General features: G+C 39.5%; 1 protein-coding gene across 1 annotated transcript in view; it reads left to right on the top strand.

The window, feature by feature from the left end:
- RYR3 (ryanodine receptor 3) overlaps window positions 1-22,344 on the top strand; it is a 566,641-nt gene that overhangs the window by 163,446 nt on the left and 380,851 nt on the right. The gene's annotated exons all lie outside the window — the stretch shown is intronic.

Below are 22,344 nucleotides of genomic sequence, written 5' to 3' on the forward strand. Positions count from 1 at the left end.
ATGGGTAGGTAGGTAAGTAGATAAGTGTATAGAGATTTAAGAAATTAGTTCATGCAGTTGTAGGGGCTAGTGAGACTGAAATCTGTAGTTAATATCAGTAGGCTGGAAACTCAGGCAGGAGTTAATGCTGTCGTCTTGAGGTAGAGTTTCTTCTTTTCCAGGACATCTCAGTTGTTCTGAAGGCCTTCATCTGATCGGATGAGGGCATACCTAAGTTATCAAGGCTAATAGCCTTTTCTTAAAGTTAACTGACTGTAGATATTAATTACATCTACAAAATGCCTTCACATCAAAACTTATAGTGTCGTTTGGCTGAATAACAGCACTATGGCCTAGCCAAGTTGACATAAAACCCACCATCACACCCTCTAAGCTCAGTTTTTCTCACAGAACCTTTTTTAAAAAAACCGGAAACAAAAATCAGAAATTGGTAACATTTTCCAAAAGACCCACCTATTGGCATGCCATTTTCCACATAAACATACACAACACAGACATAACACAGAGAGTTTGGCTAGAACCTGGAACACCAGATGTCCAGGGTGATGGCCACGTCCCCCAGAAACCCCTCTTGTACTTCTCTCTCCCTTGTAGGTCACTGATCCGTGGATCCATGAGGATAGACATGAACCAGAGTCCCATTAAAATATATGGGACAGAAGAGAGACAAGGAAAATTTTTATCTTTTTAAAGATCTTTGACTTGATTTTCCTAAGGCTTTTTCTCATTTGCTTTTGTTCTTAGCTAGGTTTTTTTATTTTTTTGTTTTGTTTTGTTTTGTTTTTCATTCTCGGCAGTCTGGGATAATAGGGAGGTCATTAGATTAGAAGTCAAGAAGTTAATTCTCAACCATGAGCTACTCATGTGACCATGGACAAGTCAGTCCCTCATGTTTGCAATTTTCTCATCTGCCAAATGAGGTGCAGGACAATCCAATGGGAAGTGTGTTGACCTAAATTAGAAAACAAGTGGTATCCTTTTCTAGTCATCCATCGAGTAGGGTATAGGGCAGTGCTTTAGGGCAACAGTTCCCAACCTTTTTGGCACCAGGATTCAGTTTTATGGAAGACAGTTTTTCCACGGATGGTGGGAGATGGTTTCAGGATGAAACTGTTCCACCTCAGATCATTGGGCATTAGATTCTCATAAGGAGCATGCAACCTAGATCCCTCACTTGCACAGTTCACATTAAGGTTCATGCTCCTATGAGAATCTAATGCTGCCACTGATCTGACAGGAGGCAGAGCTCAGGCAGTAATACTCACTCACCTCCTGCTGTGCAGCCTGGTTCCCAACAGGCCATGAACTGGGTCTGTGGCCCCAGGGGTTGGGGGACCCTGCTTTAGGGCACAGGCTGTGAGCCAGACTGTCAAAGTTGGAATCCTGTCTCTACCACTTACTGGCTAAACCAGGACCTTGGACAAGGTCCCTCACTTTTCTGAGCTGAGTTTCCTCATCTGCTTAACGGGAATTTAATAGTAACTACCTTATAAGATTGCTGTCAGGATCAAATGGGTTCGTAAATTGCCTAGTGCATTGTAAGCTTGATAAAACCATTGGTTATTATGATTTCATATTGTACAAGACATTTAAACTGGGACTTAGTTTCTTGTTCTTTAAAATAAGGAAAACTAATTACCTTTCAGGGGGACTGTGAAAATAAAGAGAAATAATATATATAAAGCACATGATACTGAAGTAATACAGTACACTTAATAGCTAGAGTTGATAATAATACTAAGTATAAAGTTGTTATCCCTTTTGACTTACAAGGTCTGATTTTGTGTAAAAGACAGAAAGATCACGGATCAGCCCCTGAACTTACAAAATCTTGAGTTTAGAATGAAAGTCTTGGAATTACAAATTCATTGAACTGTCAGATAATTCTATAAAGATGGCTCTGTATTTGTCGTTGTTTTACCCGAGCTAGATTAGACACAACAGTGTGTTGTAATCTGAGAATGCTTTGTATCCCTCAGGCATAGAAACGATAAGTCATACACTCATAGATGAATTGGGGATGAGGAAATGTCTTTCCTAACGGCCACTTAACTAAGTGATTGTTCTTATTTTAATTTGTCATTCTAAATTTCAAGCAAGATAAGACTGAAGAATTTTAAAAAGAGATACATGTCATCCATAATTTTACGACTTTGTCACAACTATTTTCATTTGTTTTTCATTCTCACCTTTGTCCACGTATACCTGTCTGTTTTCAAAGTTGTACTCATACTGGTTATTCAGACATTCTCTGTTTTGGGTTTTTTCTTTACCATTTCAGCCAGTTCCATATTGCTATATGGTCTTCATGAATGGTTAAAAAAAAAATAATATGCATATGGTTTTCTTGGTTTATTTTGGCTTTCGGGAGTAAACATCCAGGAGTAGAATTAATGGTGTCAGAAGCATGAACACTATTAAACTGCTTTCCCAAAATGACAGACAAATTGTTTACAGGTGACATACCCACCATCCTTGCATGAGTGCGCCCCTTTTATATGTAGCATGAGGGAAGTGCGCCATCAGGGTTCTCACAGAGAAACAGGGTCAAATTCACGGTAAGGATAGAGCAGATATTCAGAATTTCTTGTCACCATTCCTGGGAGCAGCCTGCGAGAGGAACTCAGGTTCTGAGAGCTTCATTCTTTCCTGCAGTCATTTGCAGCTATGCAAGCCTCTCTTTTGGCTGGTTGTCTTCTCCCTTATTACTAAATAGTTGCCCTAATTCTCTACCATCAAATTTCTCAACGAGCTGTGCCATTCTTAGGTTCTTGGATCCTAATGGAAGTCATGCAGTGAGGTGAGGAGGTATGTTTCCGAGCTTGGCACTGGGCATGAGGCACAGGCATCAAATACCATTCTTCTCAGCTGGCTACAGAGCCTACCGGTGACCTTGGGCATTTCTAGTCAAGGGTGTTTTAAGCTAGTTGAGACTCAGAGAAAATTGAGATGAATTCCGTGGAGAAGAAAGACCTCAGAGAAAAAAAAAGAGATAAAGTGCTCAAAAACTATTCTTAGTGTGTGACCCGGAGAAAAGGAGATCATATGGAAGCAAAGGAGTGACAGGATAGAAGAATAAGGGGCATGAGTATAAGATCATTAACACTTGCTGTAGACATGAAGACTATTTAGCACTTGGGAAGTCTCCCAGGACTTTGATTCCTGTATGCCATGGTCCACCCTTCCTTGAAGGTGTCCTGAAACTGCTATTAATTGATGGAAGCACTATTATTCAGCTCCCTTTCAAATAAGCAAAGGTTCAAGAATTTAAAGGTATCTTGTTTTGTTTAAAAAAAAAAAAAAAAAAAAAAAAAGGCCAATGCGCAGTGGCTCACGCCTGTAATCCCAGCACTTTGGGAGGCCGAGATGGGCAGATCACGAGGTCAGGAGATCAAGACCATCCTGGCTAACACGGTGAAACCCCATCTCTACTAAAAATACAAAAAATTAGCCGGGTGTGGTGGCGGGCACCTGTAGTCCCAGCCACTCGGGAGGCTGAGACAGGAGAATGGTGTGAACCCGGGAGGTGGAGCTTGCAGTGAGCTGAGATTGCGCCACTGCACTCCAGCCTGGGTGACAGAGCGAGACTCCATCTCCAAAAAAAAAAAAAAAAGACTAGGGGCTATAACCAGAGACCCAGAAAAAAGAGAGAGGAAATGTTTCTTGTTCATTTTATCAATAGCAAATGCTCATTTAGTTTCCTTTTTATTCAATAGAAAATGTGTTTCTAGGCACTAGGAATTTAATACTTTCCCTCTGGTCCTTCACATTATATCTCATCTATTCTGTATCTGCAGTGTCCACTTGAGGGGTTGGGGAGGGTCTTTGGTTCAACTTTACATCTATACTCATAAGACTCTCGTAGACCACTTGGCATCAGTCTTCTCAGAAGGACATAGGACAGGAACCATGGCTTGCCAGCTGGGATGTGTCAAGCACTGCGTTTCGGCAGAAACCCCTATAGCAATTCAGGGGCTGGCTTCTGGATTTCCAATCCCCAGATGACAGCTCAGGTGCAAAGAGATGAGGGGGTCCACATCAGGTAGGTGGGAGAGTCACCATGGCTTAAAAGCCTCATGGACCATAGGAACCAATGTATCTGTAACAATCCCGCAGGCATAGCTTTTGAGGACTCTACAAAGGCAGCCCCAGCTACAAGAGTCTCTGCACTCCAAGGATATGCCTTTCTAAAATACGTATTGATAGTCTTCCCAGTCCACATGCAGGCTATCAGTCAGGGATCATTTTCACCACAAGCAATGTACCCTGGTAACATGATTTACATACAGGTTGTATCAAGTGACCATGGGAACAAAACTGTAGAGTTAACTGAAGGTCAAATTCTCATGCAAAAGGATTTTTAAAAAGTCGTAACACTTACCCCACAGTAATCTTCAATGATGACAATTATTTAACTACTACGGCCTTGTTAGATATATCCAGAACCCCAATATCCTTCCAAATCCCAACTTCCACCTTTCTTAATAGTAGATCCTCATCAAGAAATGAGAAGAATATGAGAACTACTTTTTGTTTAAAATAAGTTTAAACAGACCAAGGTTTGTTTCATTGATTTTAAGGAAGAAGAAACTAAGATAGGTGGAGTAAAACAATTTACCTTAGTGCCCTTTAAAAAGCCAGTGGCATGTCTAAAGTCTTGAGGCTCTAGGTATCTAACAGTGAAGTCCCACCTCTTTTTTGAGGAATACTTTGGCTTTCTTACTGATCATGGCTTGTTCAAACTGAAAAATACAGTTTTCAAATCCAATGGAAATTTTCATTTTATTGTTTTCACCTCCTGTTCAGAGAATGAAGGGGGTATAGTCTGCTATTGTTCCTGAGAGTTATGTAGGCCCTTAAGACCCAGGATTAAACATTAGCTATTGTGCAAACATCATTAGCAATCTGAATGATGTGTTTGAGGGTAGTTTTCTTTAAATTTATCTTGCCTGGATTTTGATGAGCTGAGCTTTATGTATCTTTTGGTTGTTGTTTTTCATTAAGTATAGAATTTGGGGGACATTATTTCTTAAAATATTTTATGTGCCATATTTACTCTCTCCTGGGACTCCAACTACTTATATGTTAGATTGTTTTATATTGTTCCACAGGTCACTATGACTCTATCCATTTTTTCTTCAACTATTTTTTTAATCTATGCATCTGCCTGAATACTTTTCATTGACCTATTTTATATTTATTCCCTTTTTTAATGTACATGTGCTGTTAACCGCCTCTAATGAATTTATTTCAGGCTTTTATTTTTAAATTCTAAAGTTTCCATTTGTTTATTTCTAAGATTTCTGTTTATTTTCTAAGATTCTTCTCTCTCCTCCATTATTCTTTCTCCCCTTCCATTATCTCTCTCTTCTCCCATTATTCCCATTTTTTTGGTAAATTCATTAATAAATTTATAATCATTATTTAAATCCTTGACTACCAATTCAACATCTTGAATGTGTATAGGTCTGCTTCTAATGACTGATTTTGCTCTTGGTTATAAGTCACATTTTCCTATTTCCTTTAATATTTAGTATTTTTAAATTTTATACTGAACATTGTAGATGATATTTTATAGTTATTCTGGTTTCTGTTGTCTGCCCCCTGAGGAATATTGCATTTTGTTGTAGCTGGCAGTTAAATTACTGGTGTGTCTCCTTCATCTTGTGCCAGCTTGCTCCATTTTAATTTTGCCCTTAGTTCTAAGGTACTGTTCCTGGTCTCCAGATGTAGTCTTTTGGGATTTTAATGAAAATCCTGCAGTATTTTCTAAACCCCTCTAAATAGCCAGACTTGAAAACCAAATTTTGACATTCCAGAAATAAGTAGCTGTTGAAACTTTTGCTTATTCTAAGCATTTTAGCTGTTGCTTTCTAGCAATGCTATCTTATATAGCTTATGAGTTGGCAAACAAATTGAGGGGAATTTGTATACTGATCTTGGGTTTTATTAATCTATGGTGGTTTCCTCATTCCTAACATTTCTCCTCTTCTATTTCCAGACATTCTGGTAGCCCCAGGCTCAGGTCTCTTACTTCCTAGAAGCCTTTTTCTTGACATCTATTCCCCATGGATCCTATGAACAGGAGAGTACCCTTAGAAGAAAATTTAATTAAATGTTTATAGCACCTGATTGGCTTCTCATCTTTAAAAAGTAATATTCCTTTCAGTTCTAGATTGCTCCCTGGTGCCTTCAAATAGTTATTTATTTAAATATTTATCCAGAATGTATCATTGTTATTGGCAGGAGGATTATTTTGCTGTAAGTAGTTCCACCATTGCCTGAACCAGAACCTCATCAGTGAGTATTCATTGCTCTTTAAAAGAAGTTGAGTGTTTAAATGAAGAAGAGAAAAAAAAATGACGGTTGAAGTAGAATTGAAGTCTTATAAAGAAAAAATTTTAAAGTTGTAAAGAAAAAGTTTTCATAAGAGACACAAGTATGTTTCTAGGAAGAGAGGAAAAGGGCCCTAGAAAAGGAGAGAGAAGGTTCCAAAAGGTAGAACTATAGGCATATGCAAAAGATAGAACTTTCTTTTGCTTATGCCAAAGCTTCACTCAATTTAATTTCCTCTCTAATAGATGGCACTACTAGAGAGGGAATTAAATTGAGTATGGCTTTGGCATATGCAAAAGAAAAGATAGGTGATGAGGGCACAGATTTTGAAGTAGCAAGGATGGGAGCTGAACATGTATAGGGACTTATTGCTGAAGGAAAACATAGACTGGTGATCATTGTATAGATTCCTCATGTGAATAGGAGATGAATAGGCTTGGATTACATTGAATTCAGGTATGGGTAGCAGAATTCATGGGGTGGCAAAGGGATCAAGGTGGGAGGAATCAAGTATGATGCTAGAGTTATAGGTTTTAGCTGCCTGTAACTGGCTGGCATATCATTGAGTGAAATAGGGCATATATTGGAGGTGGGATAAAGGAAGACAGAGGGAGGTGATGGAATTTATGAACTACATTTTAGTCATGTGGAATTCAAAAAGCCTGTAAGACATCCAACAGAAAATTTTGGTAGGCATCTGTATATATGGCTTAAGAGTTCAAAAGAGAGGTTGGGATGGAATTAATGTTCAGGAGTTACTGGCTTAAAGTAACTCCTTAGTAAAGGAGTTAGTAAATCACACTATGAGAGTGAATACAGAAAATGTTTATTAAAAAGAGAGGAGGGCCTGGGAAATGTCAATAATTAAAAATGAATGGAGAAAGAGAAATGATAAGAAGGAACATCCTGAGAGATCAGAAAAGAAATAGGCATGTGTGTCATAGAAGTCACAGAAATCAAGAGAAGAATGTCAAGAAGGAATATAGTCATAGGGTAGAATACCACTTGGAGAAGATGGCATGTCCTTTAGATATAGTGACATGGAGGCCAGTGGCAACCTTGGAGGGAGCTCTTTCAATGGCATGTGGTGAGGACAGAAGCCAATTTAGAGAACTTGAGGAATAAGAAGAAAGTAAGAAAATAAAGACAACCAGTGAGGCATCTCTGAAAGAGAATGATAGCAGGATAGGGTCTTAGAATGGAAGGATTTTTGTAATAGGAAAGACTTCATAATGTTTAAATACTGAGGGGAGGATATATGTGGAAAAGAGAAGAGAGGAGATACAGGAGAGGGAAGAGGTGGTCAGTGTGCAAAATTGCTGATACAGGGGAAAGGCCTGGCGTTAAGAACAGAGACAAGGAACTGACTTTCAAATAAATGAGGAACTCATGTTCCATTGAATAGGAAGGAAAACGTCAAGGATGAGGGTGGATCTGTAGGTTTTTGTGCAGAAAATTTTGGAGAGGGAGCTGCCTAGAGAAGAATAATTGCATTTCCAAATAGTGTGAGAGCATAGGGTTGAAGACCACTTGAGGATGACAACCATGAATTTTTAGTGCTATGCATTTTCTAGATTGTGTCACTCTCTGCAGCAGTCCCAGCACAGGCATGAAGAAAGTGGATTGTTAAATTCAGCCAGGATCAAAATGTTGCCAGGCAAGTATGATAAACAACAAAGGGGCAAAAGAGTTTAGGAGATTGGACCATGGCATCTTGGAATTTAAGCTGAATGAGGAAAGAACCAAAGATAGGAGTGAAAATGTATAAAGGATATAAATAGTAGGGAGAGTAGTTTAGTGAGTGAGCAAGCAAGTTGGAAGATGAGTACATGGTTAGACAGTGGCCTGTCTCAGTCAGAGGTCTCAGAGTAGGGGAGTTTCATAGAAACAACCTCTAGGTGTATGACCATGAGAGGGTGCGACTGATGTGGAGTGTGGAAGATCGTTGATAAAGAGGAAGCCAAATAACTGAGGAGTTGTAAGATGGAATATTCATTCATTAATAGTGCTACTGTAACAAATTACCACAATCTGGATGGCTGAAAATAAAAAATTATTCTCTTGCAGTTCTGGAGGCTAGAATTGGAAATCAAGGTGTTATCAGGGCCATGCTCCTTCCAAAGTCTCTAGGGCAGGATACTTCCTTGCCCATTCCATTTTATGGTAGCTTTAGGCATTCTTTGGTTTGTGGAAGCATAACCCCAATCTCTGCCACCATCTTTATGTGGCTTTTTCCTCTGTGCATGTCTTTGCCTGTACATAGCATTTTGTTCTTCGTATAAAGGACATCAATCATCTTGGAAGAGCGCCTCCATCTCAACTTGATTATATCTGATAAGGTCATATTCACAGGTACAGGGGGTTAGGAATTCAACATATCTTTTGGGGGGACACAAAACCATATCAGTATGAATGTTCAAATCACTAGGAGCAGAAATGAAGAGAAGACAGATTTCAGTAAAGGAATAATAGGTCAAAGTACACAAACATCAAAGAGGAGGGGAGTAGAGGGTGATGTTGCCAGGTGTGCAAATCTTAGAGTTAACAGTTTGTAGAAGAATAATGATCTGAAACCAGTGCTGAGCAGGAGAAGTGCATAGGCCCCACCTTGTGAGCCTGAGTTATTTGGTGAGAGAATGAGTATCCTGTGATTGGGAAGTCCCTAAGAGAAGCAGGGTCCTTTGGGAGGAGCTGAGTTTCATTTGTTCAGGCTCAGAATGTGAAGTGGTGCTCAGGGAGAACTTTGGGATGGATAGCTGGGCGCAGTGGGTCATGACTGTAATCCCAGAACTTTTGAGAGGCTGAGGCAGATGGATCACATGAGGCCAGGAGTTCAAGACCACCCTGGTCAACATGGCAAAACCCCATACCTACTAAAAATACAAAAATTAGCCAGGTGTGGTGGTGTGCATCTGTAATCCCAGCTACTTGGGAGGCCAAGGCATGAGAATGGCTTGAACCCAGGAGGCGGAGGTTGCAGTGAGCTGAGATCATGCCACTGCACTCCAGCCTGGGTGACAGAGCAAGACTCCATCTCAAAAAAAAAGAAAACTGTGGGGTGGATGATTGAGCATATTGATCCCGGAGTAGGCATTCCAGCAGGTTTGGAATGGGCAAAAGGCTGAGTCAGGTGAATGGAGGCTGAGAGAACTAAGAAAATGAAAATACAGAAGAGGAAAAATGATACAGCAGAGGATTTAGATAGTGGCAGTTGCTGACAGAAAACAAAACAAGGGCATGAGACTTTTGGGTTTAATCCTGCTGTCTTCTGGAGCATGGTGGGCATGTAGTGGTATGTAGGAGATAGAGGCTGGATAGTCGTTTTGTTTGACCTAGGCATTCTTTTTTATCTTAGCTACCAGAGTGCCTGTTTACAAGTTCAAGCCTTGCTGCCCAACATTTTGGGTGAACAGAATTCACTAAGAATGTTCAATATTATGTGCATATGGTGGGCTGGCCCTGTGGTGAGGTTCTATGGGGATCATGGTGGGCACTATGCATTGAGAAACTAGCCTACATCAGGCCGTTGTTCCTGTTGGGCCAGGGATTATTGCTGTCACATGCAGGCAGGACAAAAAGGGTCATTTCATATTCATCCATATGCAACTTCAAGGTGAAGGGTTGGGATGCAATCCTAACTATGTTCAGATTCTGAAAAACATGGCTCCACATTCCAGTTCTTCCTGATTGGCAGCTGAACTGTTTTCTTTCAGGAAATTCTCTTCCTGTTTCTACATCCACATTGCTCCTCATGCTCTGCTATTTCTAACAGTCAAGGAATGGAGAAGGGAAATAGATATCTAAAGAAATAGCATAGAAGTCAAGTGCAACACATGTCAAGTTTATTAATGTATTTGTCATTTGTTGAACCCATAGTAAAAAAGAAAAAAAATCCACCTTTTAACTCTGAGATCTCTCCTCATCTATATTTCCTCCTTCCTACTTGAGTTATTAATGCTGTCTTGATAACTTATCTGCTTGAGGCAATACCAAACCCCTCTTTTTATTTAAAGGCAATCTGTACCTTAGTGGTGGAAATCTTCACGAAGAATTTATTCAGTGTGTAAAGTAGCACCATAAGTCTGCTGTTCATTTGTCATTTACTTGCTCACTGCAGGCCAGTGGCCCCAGGTGAATTATGAATAGGTATTCATACACAGGCACCTCTGCCACGCTTAGTACTTTGCTCTTTAGACCTAATAGCTGCTATTTTGGTCTCGATTAGCAGTATTTTTTTTCTTCCTCCACCGACTCCTGAACTTACTAATTAGATCACAGTCTTGCCTTTTTTTTTTTTTTTTTCCTGTGATTAGAACATCTCTTTTCTAAGTGTTGTTTTTGCATGGAAGAAGAAATAAAATGGTATATTGTGTTTGTGTTAGAACTTGACTTTTAAGAACCCAAGTCATGGCCGGGCACGGTGGCTGATGCCTGTAATCCCAGCACTTGGGAGGACAAGGCGGGCAGATCACGAGGTCAGGAGATCGAGACCATCCTGGCTGACACGGTGAAACCCCGTCTCTACTAAAAATACAAAAAATTAGCCAGGCATGGTGACACGTGCCTGTAGTTCCAGCTATTCGGGAGGCTGAGGCAGGTAATCGCTTGAACCCAGGAGGCGGGGGTTGCAGTGAGCCGAGATTGCGCTACTGCACTCCAGCCTGAGCAACAGAGCGAGACTCTATCTCAAAAACAAACAAACAAACAAACAAACAAAAACCCACGTCATGTTACATCTGCCATCTTGATTCTTCATGGATATTTTAAAACTAGGAGGTAAAACCTAAGTCATGGTTATGACCTTTTGTGTTGTATTTTGAAGTTATGTGCATGCTCATAATTCACAAATCATACTACTGTTTTGGGTAGTGATTCAAGAGATCTGGCTTTGCTCTCCCTCTAACTTGCTGTAAAATGTTATGCAAAATGACCTCTCAGGCCTGAATTTTGCTACCTGTCACATGAGGAAATGTTTTATGAAGGAAATGCCTACAATTTTTTTTAGAAATTAAGATTTTCAGACATTTACATCGACAGCTTTATGTTCTTTATTTTTTTAACTTTTAAGTTCAGGGGTACACTTGAAGGTTTGTTACATAGGTAAACACGTGTCACAAGGGTTTGTTGTACAGAGTATTTCATCATCCAGGTATTAAGCCCAGTGCCCAGTAGTTATTTTTTCTGCTCCTCTCCCTTCTCCCACCTTTCACCCTCAAGTAGACCCATGTCTGTTGTTTCCTTCTTTGTGCTCATAAGCTCTCATCATTTAGCTCCTACTTTTAGGTGAGAACATCAAGTATTTGATTTTCTGTTCCTGCATTAGTTTACTGAGGATAATAGCCTCCAGCTCCATCCATGTTCCCACAAAAGATATAACATCTCTCTTTTTTATGGCTGCATAGTATTCCATGGTGTATGTATACCACATTTTCTTTATCCAATCTGCCATTGGTGGGCATTTGGGTTGATTCCATATCTTTACTATTGTGAATAGTGCTACAATGAATATTCATGTGGACTAGAATATTCTAGAATGATTTCTATTCCTCTAGGTATGAACCCAGTAATGGGATTGCTGGGTCGAATGATGGTTCTGCTTTTAGCTGAGACATCACCATACTGCTTTCCACAACAGTTGAACTAATTTATACTACCACCAACAGTATATAAGTATTCCTCTTTCTCTGCACCCTCACCAACATCTGTTGTTTTTTAACTTTTTAATAATGGCCGTTCTGACTGAGATGGTGAGATGGTACCTCATTTGCCCATTCATTCCTTAAAGTTTCATTCTTTTTAAATAATGACCTGACCAAACTCTATGAACTGAAACATTTTGAACCATTTGCAAACAAAAAACTTTTTTATTCTTAACTTCCTGACATAGAACAAATAGTTGATTTTTAAATAATTTATTAACAAAACACTCTTGGGAATTTGTTTTTCTTCATCTAAATTATTTCAGGGAATAATTACAAAATGTTCCTAACTTAGTCATTCCAGGATTTTGCTGCTTTCTCTATAAGAATGTCTTCAAATCACTTTTCTTCCATTTAACTGAGCTTTATCCAAAGCTTTTAGAGGATGAGAACAATTGGTACAAGAAAGCTGTTTGTAAGCCTCTCTCAAACAGCTGCCTTTGGGCCACTGAGCAGTTGACAAAATTAAGAAACTCTTGACCTAATGATCTGTTTCTTCTTGGAGCATTTTCATGAAGGATTTTTGCTCTAAGCTCTACTTTAGTACTTCACTGTACATCCTAAGATATTTTCCACTTCAAAATAGAACAGAATATCATCTCTTTGGGGTGGTTCAGGTGCACTACTGCCTAATAGCACTGAGGGTGGAATAATTGATCTCAGCCTCACCTCTTCAATTCCAAGAGTAGTCACTTCAGACTTGAAATTTGAATTATTACCCTAATAAGCCGTGGCATTTAGGTTCAAACAATTTAACTTTTACCTGAAGATGAAGAGAGTTTTTAGAATTTAATACAAGCTGTGAAATGGAATGAACAGAAGAAGGCTTAATATTATCCTTCAGAAAATTTCAAGTAAACAGCTAAAGAGTATTACTCTTTTGTTAAAAAAAAAAAAGAGAGTCAAGAAAGATGAGAACTTTTTGATGTTTATGAGAATTTTTACAGCCTTCTCTGGTCAATTTTTGACTTGAAAAATGAGCCCTGTGGTTTTTGCTCACTACTCAATTTCCTTGGCAAATTGTGTCAAGAATGCTTCTCCATAAAGATGGGCCTGGCCAGTATCCATGGGGCTTGGCACGGAGCTCTCTTTGAAGGGTGGTGGTTCTCAGTCTTGAATGAACATATCCATCAGTTCTCATTTTTGTATTGGATGGGGCCAGGAACTGGCTTTTTTTTTTATATAATAAACTCCCAACAATTCTTATGCAGGTGGTCTACAGACTGCACTTTGAGAAATTGTTGGTGGGGCTAAATTTGCAGTCATTGACCTTATACACCTGTTTCATCATTTGACTAATATCTTCAGTGACAAAGGAGCTAGCTAGTTAGCCAGGTTAGGAGTGCTGATGTCATCACAAAATAAAGCAAAGCTATGATCTCGACTTCATTAGCATCACATTCAAACTTACCCACATTCTGTCCTAGGTTTCCAGTTGCTATAGTAATAGATAGACTTGCTTTCTTTCCAAAATATACAAGTTTAATAGGCAGCCAAACATGGCTTTCATCTGTGTCTAGTTCACTAAGAACATAAGGATGAATGCCACAGGAGAGCAAATGGCTAATTTGAAGCATTTATCTTCATGGGGTCTGACAGACCTTGCTTAGGTCGCCGTGAGCAAGGACTTTACTTTTTGAGGTGTGGCATTGCTCCATCAGTTTCTATCAATGCATTCATTCTGCCTAGTGCTGTCAAGTGAACTCAACCATTATGTATTGGAGATAACTCTTAGTTATCCAGGAGGGTAAAAGAAACGCCATAATTTGTCATGCAGCACCCCTTCCCTGTCTTCATTGTTGATGAAGAACCTCAGTAACCCTGGTTAATTGCTTAGCAAAGCGGAGGAAGGGAGCTCAAGATGAAAGCCCAGTCATGTGAACTTGGATGGTTGGACAGATGTAGCATTAGACGTGGCATTTCCTGGCCAGTCCCCCCAGATACTGAGTGATGGGTTGAATTCAAGTAGGAGGAGACTGAGTCTCCTAATGGTTTCCCTGTGTTTATCAGAGACAGCTCATGCCCTGGGTGAAAGATGTCAATGACTTCAACCAGGAAAGATTTGGGGAGAAGGAGATCCAATAGATCACCACAGTTCAATGAACACTTTCATTTTACCCAACCTCCATACTTACAGTTCTTCCTGGTAAGGATGACATGATTGAAGAAGATACGGCCTGAGGAGGGGATAGGTCTTTCTATTACCATTCTGTTCAAAAACTGATAAGTGAACATTTTAACTCCTGCAGCCTCTGACTGGCAGTGCTAGATCCATGGCCAGTGTATATATTTTTAAATGTCTGTGATGAGTGTTACGTGCTTTCTTGCAGCGGGGATATACAGTACAAATCCTTGCAGATGTAAACATCTAGTGGTGGTACTTCAGCTCAGATAGTATGAGAAAGTTGGAGGGGATGGGATCTAGTTCTCTGTGGAGAGGATAAGAGAACGTTTTCCATTTTGGAGAAAAATATTTATAACATTTATTTCCACAAAGGTTTTTGAAAAGGTATTTTCCACAAACATTTTTGAATATCTGTCCATGTACTGCTGCTAATTATTTTTTAAATCTAGAATTTGGTTTCTAGAGATATTATTTCTCTCAAAGCAAAAAAAAAAAAAATGCCATGTAGGAGCAAAAAATAAAAACTACATGTCCACACTGGAATTTGGATTCAGTTTGAGAGTAGGAAGAAGGCATTGGGGAAAAAACTCAAAAACATTTGGAAGCCAAGCTGTTGTCCTTGCCTTTCATTGCCCTGAGCTTTGTGTTCACTTCCCATCCTGGGTCCATGAACTGCATGCAGCTAATACTGCAGTCAAGGCAGGACCCAGTACACTAGAGGTGCTCCCAAAGTGATAAACGATGCCGATGCCGATTGCACCTAAGGAGGCAGCCCCACCTCTGGCTACTCAGTGTCTCTGTTCTGTCTGTCATCCTTCAGTTCCAATTTGGCATTTCCTCAGCTCTCGTGGGCACTTAACAATGCTTTTCTCAATCTTCCACTTCCTGTTATGCAATGAAAAGGCCAAGAGACACAGATTCTCCCGTCCTGCAGCTGCTGGATACCACTGCCTTGGTAATAGAGAAAAGCCTCTCCATGGTTTGTAAATTCTGTAGCAACTATATCATCATTCCAGAGGGAGGAGGGGGTAAGTGGAATGGGAAAAGAATACATGGAAGAGGCAAAGCTCATTTGTGTTCTTCCCACCAAAACTACAGTGAAACAAAATTTGAGACAAAAACATGAACATTAGCTCGAGACTTAGACCTTCCTTCTCCCCTCTCCCCTCAATCTTCATTCCATCTCTCTGTGTTTCTGCCGATCCTACCTCATCTTAGCTGCACTATCATGTACCCTGCCTTCCTCCCCCCAACCGATGCTTACATCCCTAACTTATCGATGGGACACTGTGGTTGATTTTTATCTCCTGTTTGACATTCTGCCTTTTCTCTCTCCTGGCCTCTGCTATTTTTCTGATATGCAAGCTCTTTGGAATAACATCTTCATGGTTTCTCATCACAGCATCCGTTGAAAGCTAGAATTCCAGAGATTGTACGTTCCCATTAAGTTTCCACAGCTCATTGTAGTACCTGTGCTACTCATTAAGTGGTTGTTTATTTATGGCTGTATATTTTTATGACCATATAAAGAGTCAGTGTTTCAGGTATTTCTGTCCATCAGCAGTAGGTATTAGTTGCTGCTCATCAACACAACTTGTTTTTCCAGGTGCAAGTGTTCCAACTTTTCACCTATTGGCACCTTAGCTCTGTAACATGCCGACCATGTGCTGCCAGGCAGAGGGAAAAACTGGAATATGAAATTTTGCCAGTCCTGCTCAGGAGTTTCTTGGCTCACCGTATTTCTGCATTAATCCTTCCAGAGCAAGCTTATACATACCTGTTTTAGCTCTTGTGAGAAATCTCTGAGCACCACCAAAAGAATAATTAGCTGGGCGCTGTGGCACACACTAGTAGTCCCAGCTCTTTAAGAGGCTGAGGCGGGAGAGTCTCTTGAGCCTAGGAATTGGAGTTCAGCTTAGGCAACAGAGAGAGACCTTGTCTCAAAATAATAATAATGATGATGATGATGATGATGATGATGATAATTGATGTAAGTGTTGTTCTCACTTGAGTTAATAAACCTTCGTCCAAGAGAGGCTAGACTTTAATGGATCTGTTGATCAGTGTCAATTAATAGCTATATATCTGGGCCTTTGAGGAATAGGCAAAGAAATAGTGATTGTGGCTATTTTTTTTAGCTCTTTATCACATTAGGTTGGCATTTCTCAGCAAGTCTTTTGTCAAAGGATATTTGTCCTGCAATTTGGATTCTCTGCTTCTAGGCAGTGGTGATGCCTCCCTTACATAAGAAAAGCTTCAGCAAGCGTTTTTCTTAAGTAAATATTTAAGCTTTCTAGAATGAGCTTTTTATTCTATTCAATAAATAAATTTGATAACCTTCTCCAATTTCCTTGCACATGATCAACTTATTCCAACATTTTCCTTCTGAGTATTCCTTGTGGTGTTGGAGTAAACCTCAGGCCAGCATAGTGCCTAGAAACAGCAATCATTCTGCTCATGGCTGCAAGTGCTTCTGCTTTAGAAGTCTCCTGGTGCTGTTATAGTGTTTTTCCACCACTGTCAGTTCTCTTGGGGCAGCTCCCTCATCCCTAGAATGAAGAAGCACCTAGAGAGAGTCTTTGTGCTGAAAGCGTTGCATTTCTGTGGTTTATTCCTCAGACATCAGAAGGGGTTTTCTTTACTTCCTTCTTTTAAAAGATACTGACGTCTTCCTCCCCACCTCCCAAAAAAAATAATATTTTCCAGCTGTAAGTTTAAATTTTCTGCATCTTACTGTGTACCTATAATTGCTTTTGTTAGCAGTGTCTAAACAACATTACAGCTCAAATGTTGTGAATAGCTTCTATAGTTTTCTTCAGAAAAACTTTCCATCTTTTACCATAGCAAAATATATTTTTAATTTAAGAAAGGTTTATGCATTTTAACTTTATTTTATAATAACAGCTCTTAAACAGGCAAGCTCTCTTTTCTCAAAATGTTTAAAATCTGAATATATACACATTTAAAATCACACATGTGGTCCATAATTGAAACTTGCACCATCATCCCCAGAGTTAAATTGCCTTTTGGAAGAAAAAGCTTATATGGTGAGTCAGTCTCAGATTTTTAGAACTGCATAAAATGAAAATAATCCCACCTGCCTAAGTTTATAAAATATAGATTTTATGAGCTCTTGAGCCCTGATAGTCCCAGTAACTTCAGTCCATAGTCTATACATTCTCAAAGGTTATTCCAAAATAGAGAATGCTTTCTGAGATACACTCAAGAATGGGGTATAAAATCCTTAACTTTCATTTAAGGCATAAGAGTTGGGAGGTAGGTAGCCTAGTGGGATTAGAATTCTAAAACCTTGGGATAGGCATGGGAATGGGAATTCTATCTCCAGGGATATTGATGCAGTGTGAGTCAGAAAGAGTTGGGTCTGAAATTTAGGGTTTAAATGTTCATCCCAGCGGTGTGATTGTGGGGAAGTGTTTCAGCCTTTGAGTCTTTCTCACCTGCAGAATGGCTTAAAACCTCTTCTCTAAAAGCACTAGTGTAAGGGATAGATGACATAGTATTTATAAAACATCTTAGTGCAATGCCTGGTACAATTATATAGATAGTTTTATGGATACATTTAAAATGTATATATGGATTCTATTCTTCTTTCTCTACTTGCCCATATAAGTTTTACCTAGTTCCTTTGTATTTCAATTGACTCACCTCTAATATGGTTGTACAACCATTGATTACTTTCATAGAAATCCAGAGACTAGCCAACAGCATCAGATTTAAACATTCACCATGTAACTTTCTCCATTATAAACTATCAACAACTTTCCAGAGGTCACAAAGGTAGGCTTAAAAAGCATTTAACTGCACAAATACATAAATAAAATCTGGTTAAGATGAGATATAGATACTAATGACTGGCTTCACCTTTGAAGTATAACTACAATGCAAATAATTATGTGTTATCGATAACTGATTGGAAGTCTGTAAGTGAGCTCAGGTCTGCTGTAGGTTGATGAGATAATGTCTTTAAAGTGCTCAAAGGTCCTGAAATGCAAACTACACATACCATCTCCACCTATCCTGATGCTGTCCCATGAAAATGTGGTCTTATCCAGTTCCACTGTACCCCATGAGGCCTGGTTGACTTGGGACATTTTCTAGAGGCGATAATGGTTTTCTGCCTAGGAGAGCTTGAGAAATCTTCTCATCCATGTCTTTGAATAGGACTATATAAAACCATCATAGGGAGATGGCAGTCAGCCCTGTTTGAGGTGATGTGGTGTCATGGAGTAAATGCAATGCATATAGAAGCCAGGCCACTGGGGACTGAGTTCATCTCCACCTTCTACCAGCAGACATAATGCCCCTGGAGAAGTAGACTCTGTGTCTACACAATCTGAAATCTAAAGCCACGACAATGAACACCACCCATATTTATTCCTGAACGAGGCAGTCTCAGGTAGCATGAATAGAGCATAAAGGGGGAAATTGAGGGCCTGGTGCAGTGGTGTACTACTTTTTCTTTCCTTTGCTGCCACCCATTCCTCATTCATGACATCCTCATATATGCGCTGTTTTTCTTTGAGGAGTTGAGGGAAAAAGCAAAGGGAGGCAAGGACAGATTCTGTAAAGCCTGTGATTTTAAAATGCTGTTTCAATTAATGAAATTTTAAACAGAAGGGAAGAATGCACACACACAATACAAAAAATGGAAAGAATAACTCTCCCATTTGGATCATTCATTAAACAAAAATTTGAGATCTTCTATGGGCAGGAACTCCTTCTTGCCCATATATGAATAAATCCTCTTCACCCCTCAGGCCAAGCTCTTGCCTGGGTGTACCTGCCTAGTCACATCATCCCTGGGAAAGTTCCTGCACGACTTTATATGCCAAACCTCTCAATTTAGCATTGAATTTCCTTTTTTTGTATTGTTTTATAAAGTCTCATGTACAGTAGATCTGTCTCTCCAAATAGGTAAAAAAAAATTCCTTGAAGGACAGAAACCATGCCTTACTTTGTTTGTTTGTCCCCAGAGCAGCTGGTACAGGACTGAATGTATACATGTTTCCTTCTCTAAGGACTGACTACGCGCATGGCTAATACGGGAAAGGACAGTGAGGTTAATTGGGATGACTCTGGTTGCCCAGCCTCCACTAATTCTCCTTTTGTGGAGAATATGCTTTCATTCCCCAGATTCTTCCTCCTATCCCAGAGGATCCTACCTCTGCTGACATCTGCAGAGATACCTATACATCACCACAGAAATTTCTCTGCTTTCCTGTCACCTTTCTGTTGGCCCAAATGAGAGGTCCCAGTGGGCTATCTGCCAAGTTTAAATGCTGTCTACATGGTCTTTCTGACACTTGCCATGACTTGTTCTTGCTGAGTCCTGTCCTTTTTGCTTTCTGTCCCATCCAGTAGAAACCTGCTCATCTCCCACTCTTGCTCCATCATCTCCCATATCCACTTAGTCACCAGGCCTCATCTCTCCTGACTTCTCAAGATTTTAAAAATCGATTCCCTTATCTCTATTCCTACTGCTGCTACTTTAATTTAGGCCATTGTCACCTCTTACCCAGTTGACTGCAAAACCTCCTAATTTATCTCTCTGCTTCAGCCTAGCCCTCTTTATCTCTCTTTTTAAAATTGGCACATATGAATTGTACATATTGTATGGGGTACAGTGTGATGTTTTGATTGATATATACAATATGTAAGGATCAAATCAGGCTAATTAGCACATCCATAGCCTCAAACCTTTATCATTTCTTTGTGTTAGAAGCATTCAAAATCTGCTCTTGTGGCTATTTAAAAATATACATTAAATTATTGTTAACCATAGTCACCCTAAGTACTATAGAACACTAGAATTTATTATTCCTAGCTAGCTGCAATTTTACATCCATTAACCAGCTTCTCTCTCCCCACCCCTTCCCAGCCTCTAGTAACCACCATTCTACTCTCTACATCTATGAGATCAACTTCTTTTAATTCCACATGTGAGTGAGAATATGCAGTATTTTTCTTTTTGTGCCTAGCTTATTTCATTTAACATAATGTCCTCCAGGCTCACCCATGTTGCCACGAATGACAGGATTTTAATCTTTTTTATGGCTGAATAATACTCCATTGTACATATATACCACATTTTCTTTATCCATTTATTTGTTGATGAACACAAATTGATGAACATGTATCTTGGCTATGTAATATGCAATAAGCATGGGAGTGCAGATATCTCTTCAATATACTGATTTCATTTTCTCTTCAGTAGTGGGATTGCTGGATCATACGGTAGTTGTGTTTTAAGGACCCTCCATACTGTTTTGCATAATAGCTGTACTAATTTACATTCCCACCAACAGTGTATAAGAGTTTTCTCTTCTATGCGTCCTCATCAGCATTTGTGATTTTTTGTCATCTTGATAGTAGGCATCTCAACTGGACTACTATCATTGTGGCTTTGATTTGCATTTCCCTGATTAGTGATATGAGCATTTTTCAAATATCTATTGCCCACTTCTATGTCTTCTTTTGAGAAATGTTTATTCAGACCATGTGCTCATTTTGTAGTTGAGTTTTTTTGGTGGGGTGGGGAGGGGGCTGTTTAGTTGTTTGAGTTCCTTGTATATTCTAGATATTAATTCCTTGTTGGATGAATAGTTTGCAAATATTTTCTCCCATCCTGCAGGCTGTCTCTTTACTCTGTTGTTTCCTTTTCTGTGCAAAAGCTTTTTTGATATAATCCTATTTATTTTTGTTTTGTTGCCTGTGTTTTTGAGATCTTTCTTATTCATAAAATATTTCTCCACACCAATGTTCTGAACCATTTTTAGATGTCTTCTTCCAACAGTTTTATAATTTCCAGTCTTGCATTTAAGGTTTTTAATCCATTTTGAGTTGATTTTTGTATATGGTGTTTGTGGGGTATTGTTTCATTCTTCAGCATATGCACATTCAGTTTTCTTAGCACCATTTGTTGAAGAGACTGTTCTTTCCCCAGGGTACGCTCTTAATGCCTTTGTCAAAAATCGTTTAGCCTTCTTAACACTGGACCTGCAATTCTTTCAAAGATGCAAATTTGATTATATCATTTCCTACATAACTTGCTCTAATGGCACCCTATTCTCTGAAAATGAAGCCCAAACTCCTCCTTGGCAAGAATACTCAAGACCCAGTCTAATATCTACTTCTTCCTCAGCCTCACTTCTAACCTCCCCATGCTTACTCCCCTCCCTCTCTCTCCCTCCCCTTCCTCTCCCTTCCTCTCCTCCTCTCTCCCATTGTCTACCCTTCTTTACCTCTCTTCCCTCCGTTTCCCTCCCTATCCTCCATCATTTTCACCCCATCTCTCCCTCCACCCCCTCCTCCCTCCTGCTGCTCTTTCTTCCCCTCTGTCTCCCTCTCTCCTCTCCATTCCAGCCATCCTCAACTCTATGTGCTTCCTCACATGTTTTCTTATCTCTGGGCCTTTTGTCTCATACTTCAAAAACTATTCATTTGCTTCACTGACATTCCACTAAATCACACAATCCTGTAAGGCAGGGATTTTGCCTTATTCTTATACAAATAAGAACTTCAAAAATATATTAGTGAACATATAAGTGAGTTACTGAGTTTTGATTTCATTGCTCTTTTTTGGATATGCTTGACATTTATTAAATATTTACTGTACACATCAGATCCTATTTTAAGCTGTTTAAGTAAAAAACCTTAGTTTATTTTGAGAAGTAGGTACTATTGTATCTCCATTATACAGATAAGGAAACAAAGGCATGTGTAACAGAAACTAAGTTACCTGCATAATGTCATTCAGCTAGTGAATAGTCAATCAGAGATTTGACTTCAGGTAGTCCTACACTAGAGTGTTCACTCTTCACCAGTATCCCCTATAGTGCCTTCAGAGTCACTGACACACCTACAGGGTGTCTCACTGAGGCATGACCGTGTATGAACCAGATGGATTAACAGAGAAGAGAAAAGGGCTCGTGACACTGGGAGAAGAAAGACGTGTTGAATAACAGGCAGGAGACTTGAGGAGTCATTGCAGTCTGTCTACAGCCACAGCCATAATCAGCACCACACTCCTGGATGATAGTCTTGAAGGACACAGGGTCTGTTCAAGAAGACTTGAGTTGGATGCTTACTATTCTGTGTACTTGGAATACCAACAGTAGAATAAGGCACAGATTCTTTCAAGGGACCCACAGTCTAGTGAAACAG

Source organism: Pongo pygmaeus, chromosome 16, assembly GCF_028885625.2.
Source record: "Pongo pygmaeus isolate AG05252 chromosome 16, NHGRI_mPonPyg2-v2.0_pri, whole genome shotgun sequence".
Classification (NCBI taxonomy): Eukaryota; Metazoa; Chordata; class Mammalia; order Primates; family Hominidae; genus Pongo; species Pongo pygmaeus.